At 35.9% G+C, this 22456-nt stretch overlaps 1 protein-coding gene across 1 annotated transcript in view; it reads left to right on the top strand.

Annotated features, from left to right (window-relative positions):
• grin2ca (glutamate receptor, ionotropic, N-methyl D-aspartate 2Ca) overlaps window positions 1-22456 on the top strand; it is a 129580-nt gene that overhangs the window by 19349 nt on the left and 87775 nt on the right.

Raw genomic sequence — 22456 nt, 5'->3', positions numbered from 1 at the left:
AGCTAATTGTGTGAGCCAGATTTGAGTCAGAAAAAATTGCTAAGTAAGTTTGGCCTATATTGACCCACTTTTAAAATAGATTTAAAATATATTTGAGAAAAGAAAAAATTCTACCAATCAGGTCGCTTCGAGAAAAAGCACAGCCATAATGCAAAATGCAACAGTCAGTTTTCAGCTCCCTTTCTATTTCTTTGATGTTGAATTGCTGTGTCTCTGACATTAGTCTCAAACTAGTTATTCTGAGCATGTATCAACCTACCAAAGTCATGGGGCTTCAGGAAATGAGGCTGTGTTACATTGTAATTGCTGCAAAATGTTCTGAAAAACCAATCATTTGCTGATAGATTGAGATTAGACTTATATTTTGATTGTTCGGACTGATGGCAAAAGGTCTGAACTCCATTCCAGCTTTCATTGGCCAGAGATCATTCAAAAGGCTGTTTGACTGGCATATGATAATCAATAATAATGTTTTACATTTATAAAGCGGTTTTGTTGCCAATAAAAGAGCTTTAGTGACTTAAAGGGACATTTTCTTTAAAGACCACCAGTATGCAGCATTCATCGACTTCAAACCAGCTTATTGGCAGACAGAGTGATGAAGCCAATTGGTAGATATGAGAATGATTTGGAGATTATAATGATGGGCAATGGGATGCTAATTGGCAGGTTTTGTCTGTATATTTTAAAGGGGTCATAAAACTGAGAAAAAAACTGTCACTGTATATAAAAATATCAAGTTCATTTCAGATATACAAAACTTTAAGTCTAAAAAGAAAAAGTATGGAAGCCAATCTGCTCAAATGTGAAATGTGCCTTTATTAAAGCATACAGATATGTAAGAAATAAGGTATTGTACCAATAGCTATACCCTAAAATGTCAACAAAAGGTCCATAGAGAAGAATTTTGTACCCAAAAGGAGTTCTAAACTAAGTACAAGGCAATCTTTAGGTTACCACCCCAGTGATGGCCATTTGCGCTGCACATTAAAAGCTACAGTTTTGTGCTTTATTTTTTGAGAATAAACCATTAACACAATTTTGCAAAACACCTACACATTTTCTCGATTGAAAAGACTAGTAGCTTTCATTCGTAGTCTCCAAAATGGCTTCTGTCACATTTATGATGTTGACCAATAGTAGCACAGAAGCTCTTCTGCAAGCAGATGCAGATTATAATTGAAATAGTTGTTTATATGAATAATTTGTGGTAGCTGGTACTGATGTAATTCTGAGCTTATGAGTTTTTTTCTGATGGCAAATCAGCCAAAAAAGAAAGATACCACTTCAGTAGCAACTCAGTAGCGCAACTCATAACAAGTTAATGGGGTACGATGAGTCAGGAGACAATGTGTAGTCTGACAGATTGCCTGTCTGTGACCGGAGTCAAATCACATGCTGTAACAGACCAAAATACAGCTTGAACAAGGAATTAATGCACGCTATATTTTCAATGAAACAACTTAAATTTGATTCACACAACACCAAATAAAAGCAACAAAACATCCTAATTGTGTCTCGAAAGAGATAAAAAGAGATAACTATATTTTTGTTGTGCACTTTTGTTTTGTTTTTGTTTGTTGAATTTAGGGAAGAGTTTAGGTCAGTGATTCGCTTTGTTGATCTGACAAGCACCCGCCTTCTCATGGTTATGTACAAGATTATTATGTAATGCATTTAATGAAGTAACAAATTTCAGATACGTAAAAATCCAGACCACTTCCTGTAGTGGATTTGTCATCTGAAACGTGCAACAAAATGTACTCGAAGCAATGGATTTCAGGTTGCGGTTTAATGAATATTTATTGCATTTCTTTGAAGTAGGGCTGCACGATTTTGGAAAATTGGACATCATGTGTGATTATTGCCATATGAATAGTTTGAACAGCACTATTTGACCATTTTCTGGGGAGTTAATGTTATTCAGGTACAGAAATGGAATAATCACAATGCAAAAAATGCTTTTCTTACTTGACTCGTTTCTAGTCCAAATATCTACAATTTTTTTTTAGATCAAATAAAAATATTGTTTTGTTTTCAACTTCCAATGAAATAAGCCAAAATTATACGTTTTTCCTTAAACAAGCAAAATGATCTGCCAGTGAGGAAAGTAAAATAATTTTGTTTTTGCTACGAAATATTTGGACTATAAACAAGACAAAAATGTAAAAACAGTAACAAAACTTACAGTAATTAAACACAATTCTGTAACTTCTTGTCAACTATAATCCAGAATCAACATAGCATATCTTGCGATGTGACTTTTGTGGATGCGCACATTACAGTATCGATGCTGAAACGATATATTGTGCAGCCCTACGTCAAAGGTGTTGCCAATGTGATATTTCTAGCCATACAGTGCGGTCTGCAAATGGAAGCCCACAGATGCAGCCGTAACCGAGAGAAAGTATATCTGCGCATTAATGTGACAGCTTGTTACTGATGTTTATCACAAGGCCATAATGACAGGCATCATTTAATCAAGATAACGGGAGTAAATATGAACGTGGAGGTTGTCAGGGTCGATGACAGACAGCTGCACGTTGAGTTACGATAGCTGTGAGCCGAAATCTGATGAATACAGGCTGAATGAATGCTGCAGTTGAAACATTTGTCAGCGCCACCGTCACCAAGATTCGGATTAAAATGGAGCGCTGACCTTGATCTGATGTGACAATAACGGCGCCTGTTTATTGACTCGGCTGTTTGTCCAAAAATGAGATCAGTGGAGGTGCGTCTAATTTGAAATTACCCTCTCACTTCCTTTACAAGGCTAGAAGCATTTTTTTAGGAACATTTTGCCAAGCTAGTTGGATTGTTTAACCTTATTTTAGGTTTTCTTTATCAACTATATATATAATGTTAATTTCAAAATTTACTTGTACATACACGCACTGGCCACTTTATTAGGTACACCTGTCCTACTGCTTAATACTGCAAATTTCTAATCAGCCAATCACATGGCAGCAACTCAAATCATTTAGGCATGTAGACATGGTCAAGACAATCTGCTGCAGTTTTAAAAAAAAGCATTTGAATGGGGAAGAAAGGTCATTTAAATGATTTTGAACATGGCATGGTTATTAGTGCCAGACAGGCTGGTTTGAGTATTTCAGAAACTGCTGATCTACTGGGATTTTCCCACACAATCATCTCTAGGGTTAACAAAGAATTGTCGGAAAAAGATAAAATATTCAGTGAGTGGCAGTTCTGTGGGCACAAATGCCTTGTTGATGCCAGAGGTCAGAGGAGAATGGCCAGACTTGTTCCAGCTGATAGAAAGGCAACAGTAACTTGTTATAGCCGAGGTATGCAGAAGAACACCTCTGAGCGCACAACACGTCCAACCTTGAGGCAGAGTGACTACAGCAGCAGAAGACCACAACAGGTACCACTCCTGTTCGCTAAGAACAGGAAACTGAAGCTACAATTCACACAGGCTCACCAAAATTGTACAATAGAAGACTGGAAAAATGTTGTCTGGTCTAATGAGTCTCGATTTCTGCTGCCACATTCGAATGGTCAGAATTTGGCACCAACAACATGAAAGCAGGGATCCATCTTGCCTTGTATCAATGGTTCAGGCTGGTGGTGGCAGTGTAATGGAGTGTGGGATATTTTCTTGGCACACTTTGGACCTATTAGTACCAACTGAGCATCGTGTCAACATCACAGCCTACCTGAGTATTGTGGCTGACCATGTCCATCCCTTTATGACCACACAGTACCCATCTACTAATGGCTACTTCCAGCAGGATAACGTGCCTTGCCATAAAGCGTGAATCATCTCAGACTGGTTTCCTGAACATGACAATGAGTTCACTGTACTCAAAAGGCCCCTACAGTCACCAGATCTCAATCCAATAAAGCATCTTTGGGATGTGGTGTAACGGGAGATTCGCATCATGGATGTGCAGCCGACAAATCTGGACCAAAATCTCTGAGGAATATTTCCAGTACCTTGTTGAGTCTATGCTATGAAGGATTAAGGCAGTTCTGAGGGCAAAAAGAGGGTCCAACACGGTACTGGTAAGGTGTACCTAATAAACTGCCCGGTGTGTGTAATTAAAATCTCAACAAAAAAGGCCAAAAAACAGAAAGCTTTTATAAGCTTATACATTAAAATATACAATTTACAAATGTATAAACACACTTAAAGTTGAAAAAAGTACCATAACATATTATGAAATATTATTTTACAAGCATTTTTATACGCCTATATACCTTTTATAAATGAAGTCTGTTTGTATCAAAATTATTTTTGTTGCATTATTTTAAGGTAACAGTTTTTATCTATTTCAGCTTAATTTTATAACTTTATTTAATTAAAGAAATTTATGTTTACGATTTTAGTGAATCATAAACCATCCATTTTACATGAATATTTTATTTAGTTAATTTATGAAGTCTTATGAGTCTTTATAAGTCTTTTAGCTCTTGCATTGCCTGTTTGCCAGTAATCTGTAGTTCCTGTGCAGTATTCAGTTTTATTTCATCTGATAGGTCAAGCGCAGGAAGAGATGACTTTTTGAGAGCTCATTACGGTGGCCCTTTTTCCTCTTGATATTACACTCATCTCCAGTGGATGTGTGCTTATAAGGAGGAGTACATCTTTAAATGTCACTGTACCATTATGAGGAATTGGCCGGTGTCGCAGTGTGATGGGAAGTGGACTTGAAAAATAATTCCCTTTGACATATCAAAGGCTCCATATGGTGTGAATTAATGTGAAAACGAGCTCAGGGAAGGATGAAAACACTTTCCACAAAGCTATACATTTCAGAAATGCATGTGCAGCAACTTTAATGAGAAATTTTAATGGGATTATTATTAAAATGTTTAACAATGACCTTGAAGTGACCAGAATAACTAACAGACTCCAGACTTATATCAACAGATTTATATGATTAAAACAGATTTATACAGAGACATGTTGGTCAATAGGCGGCACATGTCAGTCAATAGCACTGTTGCCTCACAGCAAGAAGGTCACTGGTTTGAGTCCCAGATTGGCCAGTTGGCATTTCTGTCTGGAGTTTGTATGTTCTCCCATTGTTGGCATGCGTTTCCATCAGGTGCTCTGGTTTCCCCCACAATCCAAAAATATGCACTATAAAAGAATTTCTTAATTGACCATAGTGAATAAATATGGCTGTGAATTTGACAGTTTATATGTGTTGAATAGTGATGGGTTGTGGCTGGAAGGGCATCCACTACATGAAACATGTGCTGGAATAATTGGCGGTTCATTCCACTGTGGCGGCCCCTGATAAATAAGAGACTAAGGCGAAGGAAAATGAATGAATTGATGAATGTCTGTTAATCTGCTTGATTCCAGGTTTTCCCAAGGTTTTTTTTCCTTCGCTTTCGACCATTGGTGAAGTTTTTTTCCTCGCCACTTTTGCACTGGCTTGCATAGTTAGGGACTTGTAGAGCTGCACATCAATGGATTACTCTCTCCAGTGTTTGGACTCCCAGCAGTGAATATTAAAACACATTGAACTAAACTGAGCTAATCCAAACTGAACTGAACTTAAACTCTGAAAACTGAGCTACACTGTTTCAATTCACTATAATTTTCTACGTGAAGCTAGATGCTTTGACACAATCTACATTGTAAAAGCGCTATACATATAAAGAAGAATTGAATCGAATTATTTGTGACATACACTGTAAAAAATGGCAATGATTTCAACAGTAAAAAACTGTTAAAAGGCTTCAGTAAAAGCCGTCGCCTGCTTAATAGTTAGTTTCCCTAATATATAACCGTATAATTTATGGACTTTTTTTTTGCAGTATATAAAAACACTGTGTCCGATTCACTAAACTTTTGCATGAAATGTGTGTTATGACTCCTCAAAAACAAAAAACATTACAAGAACAACTTATACCACATGTACCTGTATGCAATAATCATGTTAGCCCAGTGCCTTATAAGCATTTATACAACAGTTCTATCTGGTTGTTGAATCTGGTTGGCTAATAGCCCTGCGATTTTCTGCAAATAATAGCAGTCGTACCGCCTCTTCACCCTTCACCCTTGTGTATAACTCCACCCACATACAGCAACAAGCAGATGACGCTCTACAGGTTGACAAATATTGCTGCTGTTGGACAACATAATAAAGCTTTTTCAGTGGAGAATGTAGTTGTTTAAATTGTAACTATGCAGTTTATTTATATAGATAGTGCCTATTTTTTAAATACTTATGATTTCTGGGATTCAGTCAGATCAGCCTGTCTGAGCAGACCAAAGAAAGTGACGGTTAATGTTCCGTCACAAGATGGCGTCAGAGGCTGCATAATAAGTCCTTAGGGGGTGAAAAACTCAGCGTTTTCTCAACGTAAGTTTCAAACTACAGCTGAACAAATCATTATAAATCAGGCAAGTGACATTCTAAGGCAATCTCTCTCTTTTATATTTTGTAGTGCTCTATTTATACCACAGAAAATGGTAGTATTTGCTTTGCTTTAGCTTGTTCAGGGTTCATTATTGTGATATCTTGATTGCATCAGAGAAATAATGGGAAATCTTTGTAGACTGATGGCATTTTATGCCGTTCAGCCTTATAATGTTAAAATGAGTGCAAAAATCACTTTTTGTCATCACTTAAGACATTATGCTAGAGAATCATTCAAACACTAGCTCTAAAGTGATGTTAGTGAATGAGTAACGGTTGCTGCTGTTCTGACGTCAACTGCAGATATGAATGAATGGCGGAAGAAAGTTGTTCATTGTATAAAAGGGTTTTTGAGACTCTCTGTGTTTGATTTTCTTTTTTATACACACAATTATGCCATCAAACTGTTGTGTAAACGCAATATCACACTCGTAGCAGTGCTATGCGGCTGTATATCGGCACTGGTGGGACACTAAGCACTCATCCTGCGGCCTCGCTAATACACGCACACACCAGTGCTGATAAACAGCCATATCGCACTGCTACTCGTGTGTTATTGCTCATGTTTACAGAAGCCTACATATAATTAGATGTTATTTACAAGGTGGGTGAAAAGTAACCAGATACTAAACATTTATAATACAGCATAATTGGAGGTCCAAAAAAACAATCATTAGTTCTATCCTTATTTAAATGATGATTATTGGGTTTCACCTTGTGTTTAGAGGTGCTATATGTGCCCTAAGGACTAAGGAGTGAGCGCCTCTTTAGTGAGCACACAGATATGTTTATTGTAAGTGATGAATTGCTGTCCAGAGAGAAGTCCTTATTGATTTATGCAACTTTTTTAAATAGCAAATTTATTCTGGCCTCCTCCTTTGACAACAAAACCTCACATTTATTATCACTAAAGTTCTTTATCTTTTGGTTCTGTGCCATAATTGTCTTTCACTGGACGAGTGCCACTTTGTGGAATGCCCTTCTATGGAGCTGGTTTGGGTGTGAATTATTCAAATTATTAACCTTATGCATGCAAGCACTCATTAATAAAACTCCAAACTAGGTATCCAGAACCTTTCTGCTGTTTTCTTATTTCCATTTTTACATCTTTATTTATTGATTATTATTATTTATTTTTTTTTTTATTGCTATAATGGTGTTGTGTATGCACACTATACATAAACTTGCTGTGCGTTTGTATGACGCTTGAAATCTTGAACCTTGATGTGCGCAGACTGTTAGCTATGTGCCTCTTATTTTAAAGCCACAAAGAGGAAATAAGTGTTTGTCTGTTTTGTGGTTGTTTTTGTTTTGGGCACATTTATGTAAAAATAAATCCTAAAAATAAAGTGTTAAAAAAAACGAACAGAAAAACAAGTTTAAGAATAAGCCTATCTGCACTGTAAACACAATTCACACAATTCAGAAGCCTATGTAGCCCCTTTCTCACAGTGATATCGTTACATGTCATATATACCATTCACACATCCATTTCACAATATTGGTAAATTCTGACACTATAACCAGAAATATCCTCCAAACAGCTGCAATTTTATTTGTAAACATAGTCAAGAGGTTGATGGTTTCACTTTTATTTAAAACTTTAGCAGTCATGTTGCTCATTTTGTCTAATAGAAGGGCCAAATAACCGTAGGGAAAAAAAAAAATCGCTACTTTTCGAAGGCAGCTAAAAACAGCTTTGTTTGCACATTTGACTATACAAATGCTGATGATATAAGAACACTTTCACAAGTCGCTCTTAATTTGAACGCGCTCTCTCCGGCAATTTTCCTTCTGCGTTCACACAGAGCAGCATTCCCGGAAAGTACCAGTAATGTTACAACTTCTCTTTCCGGAAAATTACCGGAACAAATTTACCGGTATTTTCAAAGGGCCTGTTCATACATAATCCCTTTAAGGGAAAATTGACGGTCATTTTCCGGAAAAGTCTGTATGTGTGAAAGGGGCTTATGTTGTCCCAACACAAATCAGTTAAATTAACCTTATAGTTTTAACAACTTTAAGTGGATTGAACGTAAAACAATTAAGTTGTCCCCAAAAAACCCTAAAGAATTGTGTGGATTCAGCTTGTTTTAAATAAGTAGTTTGAAGAACAAGCTAAAATCATGGTTTTGAGTATGCACACACACACACACACACACACACACACACACACACACACACACACACACACACACACACACACACACACACACACACACACACACACACACACACACACACACACACGTGTGTTGAGAATTAGGCTGACATTTTCTTGATAATTTCAAATGTCCATATACATACGTAAAAATTATGCAATAATTTGTGTGTATATGAGACCAAATGTTTCTGGGTCCAATACTCTAGTCATTTGAACTGAAAAAAACACAGGGCAAAGTTAAACGTGCACGCTGTGTGTGAGTGCTTGTGAACTTTGTAACGACATTGTGTGTGACTAGTTGGAAAAAGGCTTGAAATAACTCCACAACAAGTACATTAATAATCATTGGGAAAGTTCTTACTGTTGTATTTTTTACAAACGTTACATGAGATATGCTTGCTTCATGTCTGTCACTGTACTGTTTATCTGACGCACCCAAGGTTGAGACTGAGGCACACTCTTACAAGCATGTGGGAACGGTGGGCGGAGAGAACTAGCATTAAAGGCACAGACCACAAAAACAGCTACAAGATGCTCAGAGTTGAAAATTACAAAGGAAATTGAAATGTCTAATAAATAATCTGATGGGTGTTTTGAGCTTAAACTTCACAGACACATTCTTGAGACACAAAAGAATCTTAAAGGAGTAAAATAGATGCCCTTTAAATAGCACACAATGAGCATATTTAAGCACCATTTGTTATATACAGACTGTGTGTGTAGTCAGAAAATGTTAAACATAGCATCAAACTTAACAAACAATGGCACATTATTTAAAACTAATGCACTATATGAAGATCAGTCAACAGGAACTTTGTGTCTGTGCCATGGGGTCTGCGTCTTTTTTTCTCTTTATTCCTCCACTAGATGGTGTTGAACACTTGTTTGAGATCTGAAGCAGTGTATTAAGAGATTTGATCAGCCCAGCAGAAGGCACATTTAATCTGCATATATTAAGACACTGTATAAACAATAGGCATGTCTATAATGAGAGCACTGTGGGATAATGAGTGGAGCGTGATGGTGGAGCTCTTCATGCCAGGCTGGATGTTTGATAATCTAGTGAGCGTTCCTCACTTCCACAGAGAGCTGAATCAGAGAGATCACTAATCTGAGCACAAACTTCGGGACGGGCAAGGACACTGACACACATTAAACCCACAGAGAATCAAAGAGTGTGAGGGAGAGGATAAATGATTACTGATTACTGGATTACCGCTCTTAAAGGTGAAGGTTTTATTTTGTGCGCTTCTAGAGAGAATTGGGGAAATGATGATAGCTGTTTGTGCATATACTTTCCCCTAAGTGTTATTGGTTGGACAAGTGGATGGCCCCGCCCACATATCAGGCAAGTTGTTGGGCCGTTCTCATTTAAATATGCAGATTTACCACTTTTTTTTTACTTTAAATTTAAAAGAATAAATAAATAATTCGTTCTTTAAATAAAAATAAGTTTTTTATTGACAAATATTAGATTTTTTTCATGATAAAAATTTTCTTATAGATGATTTTTTATGTACTGTATATATGACCATTTTTTAATGAGTAATTTCATTTATGAAAATGTCAACTCCATATATTATTCATTCATTAGTTTTCCTTCAGCTAAATCCCTTATTTATCAGGGGTTGACACCGCCAACTATTACAGAATATGTTTTATGCAGCACATACCCTTACAGCAACAACCCAGTACTTATATATAATATTTTACTAAAAAAAAGCGTATAAAAATCAACAGTGTGTGAGATAAGAGGGTGATTGGAGGATAAAATGATATACTTGTAGACTAGTAAAGTGAATTACAGCTCTTAAAGTTGAACAGTTTTATGGGAGTCATCAGGGAAATTAGAAAAATTATGATAGCTATTTCTGCATACTTTCCCTAGTGTGCTATTGGTTTAAAAAACTGATCGACCCACTCACAAACTAGATGATTTATTGAGCTGTTACTGTTGTATTGAGCTGGAGGGTTTGATCAGAAGAACACGGGAAGTGTTTACATTTCTCAGGGAAATTTGGGTGGGTGGCGGATTGGGGTGTGTGTGTTGGGCGGGGACAGGGAGTTGATGGGCTAAAGGAAGTAGGAATTATAGAGATTAGCAATGGTTTCAAATGAAAATAAATATTATATATATATATATATAATATATATAATATAATATATATATTATTATTAAAATTTAACATATATACAGTTGAAGTCAAAATTATTAGCCCCATTTTGAATTTTTTTTTTCTTTTTTAAATAATTTCTAAATGATGTTTAACAGAGCAAGAAAATTTTCATAGTATGTCTGATAATATTTTTTCTTCTGGAGAAAGTCTGATTTGTTTTATTTCGGCTAGAATAGTTAGAGCAGCTTTTATTTTTTTAAACACCATTTTAAGGTCAAAATTATTAGCCCCTTTAAGCTATATATTTTTTCGATAGTCTACAGAACAAACCATCGTTATACAATGACTTGCCTAATTACCCTAACCTGCCTAGTTAACCTAATTAACTTAATTAAGCCATTAAATGCCACTTTAAGCTGTATAGAAGTGTTCTGAAAAATATCTAGTCAAATATTATTTACTGTCATCATGGCAAAGATAAAATAAATCAATTATTAGAGATGGGTTATTAAAACCAATTTTAGAAATGTGTTCTCTTCTTGTTGTGTTCAAAATCTTCTCTCTGTTAAATAGACATTGGGGAAAAAAATAGACAGGGGGGCTAATAAATCTGACCTCAACTTTTTGTATGACGGCAATTCTATTGCAAAAATAATCGAGCGCACTGGTGATGTTTTTGCGTGAGGAGAAGTGAACCGGAGAAGATTACAGACCTACACGCAAGGAAACTAGTGCTCGCGCGCGCACAGGGGATGTTCACACATGCATTGAACTAATCTAGCGTGAGGAAACGGGCACTCCAGAAAGGGTGCGTAACCAGAGAAAGCAATTTTACCAAGTCTAGCCTCAAGACTGACAAAAATCCCAAAAGTTTTGCGCAAGCAGAGAGAAGAGCCAGCAAGCAAGACAACAGAATACGCGTAAACGCATACTCCACATGTCTTTACTCCATTTCTGTTTAGTTCAGTTATGACTTTAGTCGGATTAAGATGATCAAAAATTGCTGTTTGGAGCTTATGTAGGCCTACAGTTCAAAATTCATGTTTAACTGACTAAACAGTTAGTAAACGCATCTTATTGAACATCATTTATTTTCATCACCAATTATCATAGTAGAACAGTTTCTCAAGCAGTTTGTTGTGAAACAGGAGATGAGCCCCTGGTCTAATGCGCCACCTGACTTGAGAAACCTGTTCTCAAAGACTTATTATTTGTGTAGCACATATATTCTGAATGCCTTCGGCAGAATTAAAGCATTTTAATTTAGAATAATCTAGATTAATTCCGAGATCACAGTGAGATTAATCTGATTTTAAAAAATCATCTATGTCCACCAATAATATTATATTATATTATATTATATTATATTATATTATATTATATTATATTATATTATATTATATTATATTATATTATATTATATTTAAATTATTTTATTAAACATGGTTTTGTATTTACCAGCAACCATTTTCTCTAATTGTTTACTGATAATTTAAATGTTGAGGTAATTGCATAAAATTTCTAAAATGCATTTATCATATACTGTGTAAATAATTGTAATCATAATAACAATAAATATTCAACAATACAATTACTGTCATGAAAATAAATCTAGCTTATTTTGCAATAAAAGGTTTGCTTAAGATTCAATCCAAATGTAGGGAGAAACCTCCTGATCATTTCTGATGGACCAATCATATTTAAACCTGTTTGAATCCGTAACCCTATTACCTCCCGCACATAACAACTGGCTGTACGTGTGGAACGATGAATAATGCACCACAGAATCTGCATTCATAGCAGTTACAGCAACAATTTATATCAATAACATTTCTCCCAGCTGTAACAGCACACCAGTAAATGTAATTAATCAAGCCAGTGCACTGGAATTAGTGTGTAACCTGTGCACTGATACGTCACAAGTACTGGGAGAAAAATTAAATTGTAAATATAATTTTTGGTCTCCTCTTCATGGGTATTTGTGTAAAAGTAACCAGGCCATGCAGACCGTGTGTTGTGTTTTTTGGTCCTGCTAGTAAGCATGATGTGCAATCTGACAACTGCTGTGCTGAAGTCTGTCACGGTAAAACAACACAGCTCTAGCTCGTATTTACAAATAATAATGTGCTTTCATTAGATTCACTGCATGCTTTAATATGCTTCATTTGTCTGTTTGACATAAACCTAAATTTAACCAGTGTATTATGGAGCCAGATCATTCTCAAAAATAAGACATTTACACTTACATTTGTAAGTTCGAAACCCAATTCATAAATACACAAATCCAATTCGTGACTTCAAAATATGATTCATAAATACAAAAGTCCAATTAGAAAATTCAAAACGATTCGAAAATACAAAAATCCAGTTCGTAAATTTAAAATATTAGATTAGATTAGATTCAACTTTATTGTCATCACACATGTACAAGTACAATGCAACGAAATGCAGTTTAGGTCTAACCAGCAGTCCAATTGCAGCAAGTGCAGGATATTGGTATAAGTTATAAAGTGCAGTTATAGAAAAACTATAGTGATATTTACAGATGGATGTACTATGAACATTATATACAGGTTGGATTAGCTATGAACAGATTTACAATATATGAATATATGTGCAGGTTGCTATTAATAATCAGTAGTGTGCAGATAGATAAACATGATTACAAGTGTATATGTTTCAATATATGAATATATGTACAGGTAGCTATTAATAATCAGTAGTGTGCAAATAAATGAGCATGATTACAAGTGTATATGTACAGTGGGTGTGTACATAATTACAAATGTCCATGTGCAGTGGGCATGTACAGTTCAATGAGTAAACAGTGCAATGTACAGCAGTGAATATGAATATGAATCATAAATACACAAATCTAATTCATAAATTCAAAATACGATTCGTAAATTCACAAATCTAGTTTACCAATTCAAAATAGGATTCATTAATACACAAATCTAATTCATAAATTCAAAACACGATTCAAAAATACACATATCCAATTTGTCAATTCAAAACACGATTAAAAAATACACAAATCCAATTCATTAGGCGAAAATCTTCATGATTTTTACAAATTGTGTGTTGTATTTATGAAGCGTGTTTTGAATTTACAAACTGGATTTTGTAAAAGTGAATTGTGCTGTACACTAATTAATTTTACACTATAAATGTATTATTTTTGAGACTGATCTGGCTCCATACGTATAGATAAAATTTACTGATGAGTAATTTGACCATTGGGTGACATTGTAGCTCAGTGGTTAGCACTAAAGAAGGTTGCTGGTTCGAGTCCTAGCTGGGCCAATTGGCATTTCTGTGTGGATTTTGCATGTTCTCCCCCATGTTGGCATGGGTTTTTTCCGGTTTCCCCCACAATCCAAAGACATGCGCTAAGTGAATTGAATAAATTAAATTGGCCATAGTGTGTGTGTGTGTGGGTGTGTGTGTGTGTGTGTGTGTGTGTGTGTGTGTGTGTGTGTGTGTGTGTGTGTGTGAATGTGAGAGTTTATCTGTGTTTCATGGTACTGGGTTGTGGCTGGAAGGGCATCCACTGTGTAAAACGTATGCTGGAATAGACCTCTGAAATAGAGACTAAGACAAAGGAAAATGAATGAATAAAGAAATGAATGAATGAATGAATGAATGAATGAATGAATGAATTTGGCCAATTTTGAAAAAGTATGTATATACTGATAACTCTTTAGCAGAACTTGATTAACTCTTTGGTCTTTGGTGTGTAAATGGCTTTAAAGTGATAGGTTGCTTTAAAATTTAGATTGTGTCATGATTCGCAAGAAGAAAGAAACATTTGTGATGGTGATTAAATAAATCAAGACAGCATTTTCATTTTAGGGTGAACTATCATTTAATACATTTGTACTTTTTTATTTATCTTTAGTCTTTAAGATTTTAGATTTATTTGAAGTTTTCCTAAATGAATTTAAAAAGCCATTTTAAGCATATTTTATGAGTTACATATACAGTTGATTGAGACTGATCTCAGAACTCATATTAGGACAGTTATTGCTCACTGAGCAAAGCAACAAACTGCAGTTTCGCTGATTAAGCTGCCAACACCCAAAACATGGGTGTTTTTGCAACACTGAAAAAATGATTCTAAGATGATTGTTTGGATTTACATTTTTTTTGTTTTGTATTAAGTGGTTGTAAACAATTTATTTGGGCTGAATTCAAACAAAACAAATTAAGTTAAATGTGGTAATCTCAAAACTCAAAGCATTACATTAAACTCTTCTAAATCATCAAAAAGTGACTATTAAACTCTAACATGCCTTTCTATTAACACCTAAGATTACTTTTATTGTCAACATTTCCCTCTCTTAATTCAATCCTGCAAAACATGATGGGAACTCAAATCCCCTAACCAGGTAGTTAGACCAACACGATTCATTCATGTTGTCCTAACAGGAAATGCTTAAGTTAACTTAATACTTTACACATTTAAATGGATTGAACAAAACAAAAAAAATTGGATTAATATTTCCCAAATTCATTTTTTTTTGTTAACAATTTATCAGAACTTTTATCAGAAGATTCATAAGCTGTCTTGTAATTCTGACTTTCATCTCAGAACTGAGATACACACCCCAGATCTTTTGATTTTTAAGACCAAAAATTTCATTGATTTTTCATATTTCACAGTATTTTTTTTATAATTAATTTATAAATTTGCAACCTCAGTGAGCAGAAGAAACTTTCAAAAACACTTAACCAATCTTCCCGGCCCCAAAGCTTTTGTGCAGAAGTGTATTTATAAACTATAGCATATGAACCTGTAATATGGGGTCATAGCCGGAATAAAGTCATTACCACATGCTCCTCGGCCACACAAGACCATCAGATGAGGTGAAAGAAACCATCAGGCCGCAAGCATGACATACTAGCAGGGATTACAGCGGGATTACATGGTGTCTGGCTCATGAGACAGAGTAAATTTGGTCAGCATGTTAAAAGTGTCATCTCCGCAACACAACTAAAGCCATTCAAAGACCTGAATCCCTTTAAAAATAGCACAGACTGATGGATAACTCAACATGTCGATACCGTTGGATCTGAGACTATAAAGGAAGACTGAGCAAGTCACAAAAGAAAGATGATAAATGAAAGCTCAAATTAACCTTGATTTTACGTGAGATTTTTTTCCTCTATCCATACTGGTGGCTTAAACGAGCTTTAAAATCCAGTAACAAAACATTAAGGCCAGTGTTTCTAGCATCTATTGCCTATTGAGTTTTCATGTCAGGGATTAGACTTGACGCTCTGTAAAAATAAAGGGCAAAAGGCGTAAGTTAGGGGTCATAAATCTCCATTTGTTGAGAAAAGGAGATTTTTTTTTTTTTACAGTGTCCACCATCTGTTGGATGCTCTTAGCACAGCAGCTGGGTGACTGCCGAACATGACTTCAAACGTGCAAACTCTAATGGTCTCTAATGTTTAATACAAGAATAGTTTTAAAAGGTTTGCTGATGCATTAATGCTGAACGACAACAGAAGAAGTCTGACGTATGGATTATGAAGTATTATGGCAATGTTGTTATGTGGATGAAACTGATCCGTTTACAGTACCACACCTTTTGGTCTGTGTGTGCACAACAGCTCAAGTTCATATGCATCCTCATCAGCGAGTACATTTCAGTACAATGTAAAACTACAAAACCCACTATTTGATCTATTTCCTGAATATTTGATCCATTCATTTTGCTGAAGGTATCCACTGGAGATTTATTGGAAGATTAGAGTTACAGTGCATGGCGTAATGTTACAAAGAGCTGTGACTTCTGTCAAAAATGAGTATTGAAAGTTAAAATGAAATAAATAATGTTTCACAGTTTGTAGATTTTAAGTTTTGACAAATAAAAAATACTTTATGTGTGATATATAAGCTATATCACACAAGTAGCAGTGTGATGTTGCTGTTTATGGACACTGGTGGAAGGCGTGCGTTGGCACGACGCTGCAGGCAGAGTGCATTAGTGTCCCACCAGTGACGATATACAGCCGCATTGCACTGCTATTCATGTGATATTGCGTTTATACAACAGTTTGATGACATAATAGTGTATATAAAAAAGAAAATCAAACACGGAGAGTGTTTTGTATGAGGAATTACTTTCTCCATTCATTCACATTTGCAGCTAATGTCAGAACAGCAGAAGCTGGAATATTACAATAATTAACCCAGATTGCTGTTGTGTTTGCGATAAGGAAAAACGTTAACACATGCAGATATTTTTTCTTGCTTTCTGCCAACACAACACACATTCCTGATATGCGATTCCCATAACACGCTCAATACACTACAATTACTATGGTATAAATACAGTACTACAACATACAAAAGAGTGAGATCGACTTAGAAAGTCACTTACCAGTTTTATAATTATTTGATCAGCTGTAGTTAAAAATTACGCTGTATTTTTCCTCCTCGAAGGGCTAATATGCAGTCTCTGTCATCATCTTGTGGATGGACAACACCAACCATCTTTGCTCAGTATGACAGGATAATGGCCACCGACGCGCTCTCTTAGAAATTATATATATTTTAAAATAGGCACTATCCTTATAAACTCCAGAGTTGCAATCTAAACAACTACATTTTCAACTAAAGAAGCCTAAAAAGTACATTATGTTGTCCAGCTGCAGCAATATTTGTCAAACTGTAGAGTGTACTCTGCTTGATGCTGTATGTGGGCGGAGTAATACACAAGGGTAAAGGGGCTGGACAAGCGCTGTTACTAGCAGAATATCACAACAACCAATCAGATTCAAGAACCAGACAGACCTGTTGCATAAACACGAATAAGGAACAATATGACAATGAAATGATAATTATTAATACATTTTTTTATTCAGAATTTGGCTCATTTTGAAGATATACTGGTCATTTTGGTAGAACATTTCGATTTAGTCATTTAGCAGACGCTTTTGTCCTAAGCGACTTACAAATGGAAGACATTCATTGATTCAACATGAAGAAGCAATACACTCAAGATGTGTTACTTCTACAAAAAAAAAACTGTGGTATAAATATGGGCGGCACTGTGGCTCAGTGGTTAGCACTGTCGCCTCACAGCAAGAAGGTTGCTGGTTTGAGTCCTAGCCGGGTCAGTTGGCATTTCTGTGTTGAGTTTACATGTTCTCCTCGTGTTTGCGTGGGTTTCCACTGGGTGCTATTGGTGAACTGGATGAACTAACTTGGCCATAGTGAATGAGTGCATGTGAGAGTTTTGGGGTGTTTCCCAGTAATGGGTTGTGGCTGGAAGGGCATTCACTGAGTAAAACATATGCTGGAATAGTTGGAGGTTCATTCCACTGTGGCGACCCCTGATAAATAAGGGACTAAGCCGAAGGAAAATAAATGAATGAATAACTTTGAGCATTTTGAGATTGGAAAAACATATGCAGGCAAAACTAGAATTAATACCCGTGGCTCCTGGTGATACATATTGGGGTCTTATGAAGTAAAACAATCAGTCTGCGCCAAAAACTGAATATTATTTATGGGAGTAAAACCTTTAATCCACAGCCTCAAGCAAATGGTCACATAGAGGTGAATTTATTTAGGGATCACCTTTTGTTCTATGAGCTCTGCCAGAAACAAAGCATTTAGATCTCAGTTATATTGTTGTGGTTATGAAAGCATTGTGTTTTCAGTTTAGTATTCAATTTTATACTGTTTGTAATTTCTTTTGGTTGAGTCCTTATTTCCTCTTGTTTGTTTGAATGGTTTCTAACTAATAACACAAGTTATCATTCACTTTGACACTTGTTTACATACTGTATTCCAGCCCAATCTCACGAGGAAACATATACCTGTATTTTGTATGTATTGTCAGAAAAATCCATAGATTTCATTCGTATGAAAATATGTTATTTTAAAAAGGAGACATGTCAAAAAAAAACACCACCCCTTAACCCAACTCTCATTGGAGGATGAGTAAATTGTGCTAAAGTGTATAAACAAGTTTGTACAAATTCATAAGAATTAGCCACTAAATCAAAAAGGTACAAATTACTGATATTAGTCCCTTTCACACATACAGACCTCGAGAAGTGTGAAAAGGCACTTTTGAAAATACCAGTAAATTCGTTCTGGCAATTTTCCAGAAAGAGATGTTGTAACGTTACCGGTAATTTGCCGAAATGCTGCTCTGCGTGAACGCAGAATAAAAATTTATGGGAAGAGCAAATCATGAACGCGCTGACTTGTGACATCTACTCCAGCCAATTAACACATTCAGAGGCATTCACATCCACGTGGTTTATGAAAATAAAGCAGCTGCATGATTGCTAAAGCTTTAAATAAAAGTGAAATCATCAACAAAAGCCCAACCCCAAGCGTAGCCGTCATTTCTGGTTAATGATGTCAGAATTTACTGGTATTTTGGAATGGATGTGTGAATGGTCTTTTTCAGAAAAATTCCAGAACGTTCTTGCCTATGTGAACAGCGCTTCATTGAATTTACCAGTAAAGTCGTTCTGGTAATTTTCAGGATATTTACCAGCATCATTTTGTGAAAGTGGCTATTTTGTTGACATATATCTCAATTTTGCATTTGTTTGCAGGTTGTTGTTAGATAGAGGTGTTCACACAAAATGTGATTTTATTTCTTTGTTTTCTAAAAGTTTAATGTATAGACAATGTAGTCAAAACAATCCATATTTTCACATGGACGACTAAAATGTTGCATTCTTCATGTCAGACCAGTTGGCAACACAATCCACACACACGACCCTGTATTCCAGCATTGTTGTTTATGCTGTTATTTCTGGGAGTCAGTATCGCCTTCTTAATAATAAGAGCAGCTTTCTCAGGAATTGTTCTTAGGTAGTTTAAGGGGCATCACAGTAGCACAGTGGGTAGCATGATCGGCAGCTAGAAGGTTGGTGATTCGAGCCCCAGCAGGGTCAGTTGGCATTTCTGTGTGGAGTTTGCATGTCCTCCTTGTGTTCGCGTTGGTTTTCCCCACAGTTCAAAGAGATGCGCTATAGGTGAATTAGATGAACTGGCCGTAGTGCATGTGTGTGAATGAGTGTGTATGGGTGTTTCCCAGTGTGGGGTTGAGGTTGGAAGGGCATCCGCTGCTTAAAACATATGCTGGATAAGTTGGTGGTTCATTCCACTGTGATGACCCGATTAATAAAGGAACTAAGCTGAAATGAAAATGAATGAATAAGTAGTTTAAATAATGTGTACTGTTACTCGAGTACATTTTAAATGCTGTATATGTATGTAAATGTGCTCTTATCCATCGACCTGCAGTACTTTTTATGTTTATTATTTCTTGTCTAAAATGAATGACATTGGCATAAATTAACCATGCATAAATAATAAATGGCATAAATTAATAACTCCCAATATTGCCGTCCAATCAAATCATGCTTAAAAAAATTGCCTCTGACAGACTGAACTCAGAGACACTTTATAAATGTATGGAAGCACTGTGTCCAAGCAAAGTGTCCAAGAAGATATATAATCCCTCACATGCATATATTTCTACACAAGTTTGGTTTGCAGTGCCAAATGCTGGTCACCTGTATCTTGTTAGTCAGGGTTCAGAGTGCATAACTTAAGCATTAACGTGGAATTAGCTAGATTTTTGCCCCTTAGGTCAGTGCTTCCCATAGTGGGAGTCACGGGACTATGACGGGGTCGCTTGGTGATTTAAAAAAGTCAATTAAATTATTAATTAAAATAAACTAATTAATTAAACTATAATAATTACAATATTTTAACCATAACAAACAGAAGTTAAAAAAAGTTTTTAATAATAAAAAACAACAACATGCAAATGAAAAGCCATCAGCCTTTAAATCTATTTTTATAGGATCGGTGTGTTTATGTTAAATTAACAACACAGCAATAGTGCCAGTTGCAGCAGATTGATTTTATAGCACCAGATTAAAGTTTCTGAAACCTTTATGGCAGTCAAACACACAAAAGAAAAATACAGATGTGGCTACTGAGAACGCGTGTTTCATCACGTGCAGTGCTGCAATTTGTCACATGCATTCACGTGCAGTACTGCAGCTGCAAAGGCCGCCTTTTCATTTAAAAAAAACAAAACATTTTTGTGCTTTACGCAATAGCCACCAGGTGGCACAAGGACAAACAAGCGCTTTTCTATTGACTCAGTTGTCAATGGTTTTTAAAAGGTGAGTTTGTGCATGAAACATGCGTGCTTAGATGCATGCATGTATTTGTGTTTGAGAGACTGGGCAAAAGAGTGCTCGATTCAGCTCTGTCGATGCCTCAAGCAACTGGATTTCTTTCTTTCTTTATCTGGAAAATAATGAATACGTATTAATATTCACAACTGATTACAACAGAAAGACAAAAAAACATTACAAATTATGTGTCCACTTTTGTAGGCTCAACACAATTTCACAGATCTAGATAAAATAGCCTAAGCTATACTGAAATCATGTAAAGATATACAAAAATCAGATATGGCAACGCAGTGGCGCAGTAGGTAGTGCTGTCGCCTCAGAGCAAGAAGGTCACTGGGTTTCTGTGTGGAGTTTGCATGTTCTCTCTGCGTTCACGTGGGTTTCCTCCGGGTGCTCCGGTTTCCCCCACAGTCCAAAGACATGCGGTACAGGTGAATTGGGTTAGCGAAATTGTCCGTAGTGTATGAGTGTGTGCGTGAATGAGTGCGTGTGGATGTTTCTCAGAGATGGGTTGCGGCTGGAAGGGCATCCGCTGTCTAAAAACGTGCTGGATAAGTTGGCAGTTCATTCCGCTGTGGCGACCCCGGATTAATAAAGGGACTAAGCTGACAAGAAAATGAATGAATGAAATATCGGATATAATAAAAAAATTAAATAAATCAATATAAAATAAACAAAAGCTATAACGATTTAGGAATATACAGTATAATAAGTAAATTAAACCGGCCTATCTGAAAAAAAGATTTTAAATATTTTCTAAAAACAATGAACAACGGTGTATATTATAATTTTATATGCTGGCCATGTATTTCTTGTGTTAGACCATGTTGTGCTGTGCTGCAATTTACTGCAGTGACGTGCGACACTACTTTAGATCACTCACACATTCTCAGTAGCCATATCTGTAAATACAAGCTACAACTGAATATTGAGAATGATCGCTGATGGAATGATCTCCAAAATTAAACCGAGAAAAGACTTGTGCTGAAAACATTGTGTCCACTAGTCTCATTAGGTGAGGTTAATATTAAATTAAACAAATTAATGAAAGACTATGAAAATGATATGGTCGCATTTTTTGTGTTGTCTATTTGCTCGTGTTTATATACAGGTCTATTGTTGTATGAGCAAATGTTTGCATATAACCACCTAAGAGGAATTTGGGGGTCGTAAGTCACTGGCATTGTTATCTTAGGGGTCTCGAGCTAAAAAAGTTTGGGAACCCCTGCCTTAGGTTACACAGATTTTTGCTCTGCATGATTTTGTTCAACTTGCTTTAGTCATATATTATAGGAGCGTAAATTAAAGTTAAATAGCTTTATAGAATGGAAAATAATCTAAATTATCATTAGAGACAACCTTCAAAGAAAAACGCACCTGTGTAAGCTAGGTTTATATTTTGTATGGTATACGGTGGAAACATTTTGACAGTATAAAAAATGTTGGGTTCCACTCAAGTTCTTTATATTATGTTAACTGGTTAGCTTTTAGGCAGATCACCTACTGCAGGGGTGTCCAAACTCAGTCCTGGAGGGCCGGTGTCCTGCATAGTTTAGCTCCAACTTCCTTTAACACACCTC

The sequence above is a fragment of the Danio rerio genome, chromosome 3 (genome assembly GCF_052040795.2).
Source record: "Danio rerio strain M-AB ecotype USA chromosome 3, GRCz13ab, whole genome shotgun sequence".
Taxonomy (NCBI): Eukaryota; Metazoa; Chordata; class Actinopteri; order Cypriniformes; family Danionidae; genus Danio; species Danio rerio.
The sequence above is the reverse complement of the archived record's forward strand: the minus strand, read 5'-3'. Positions and strand labels throughout refer to the sequence as shown.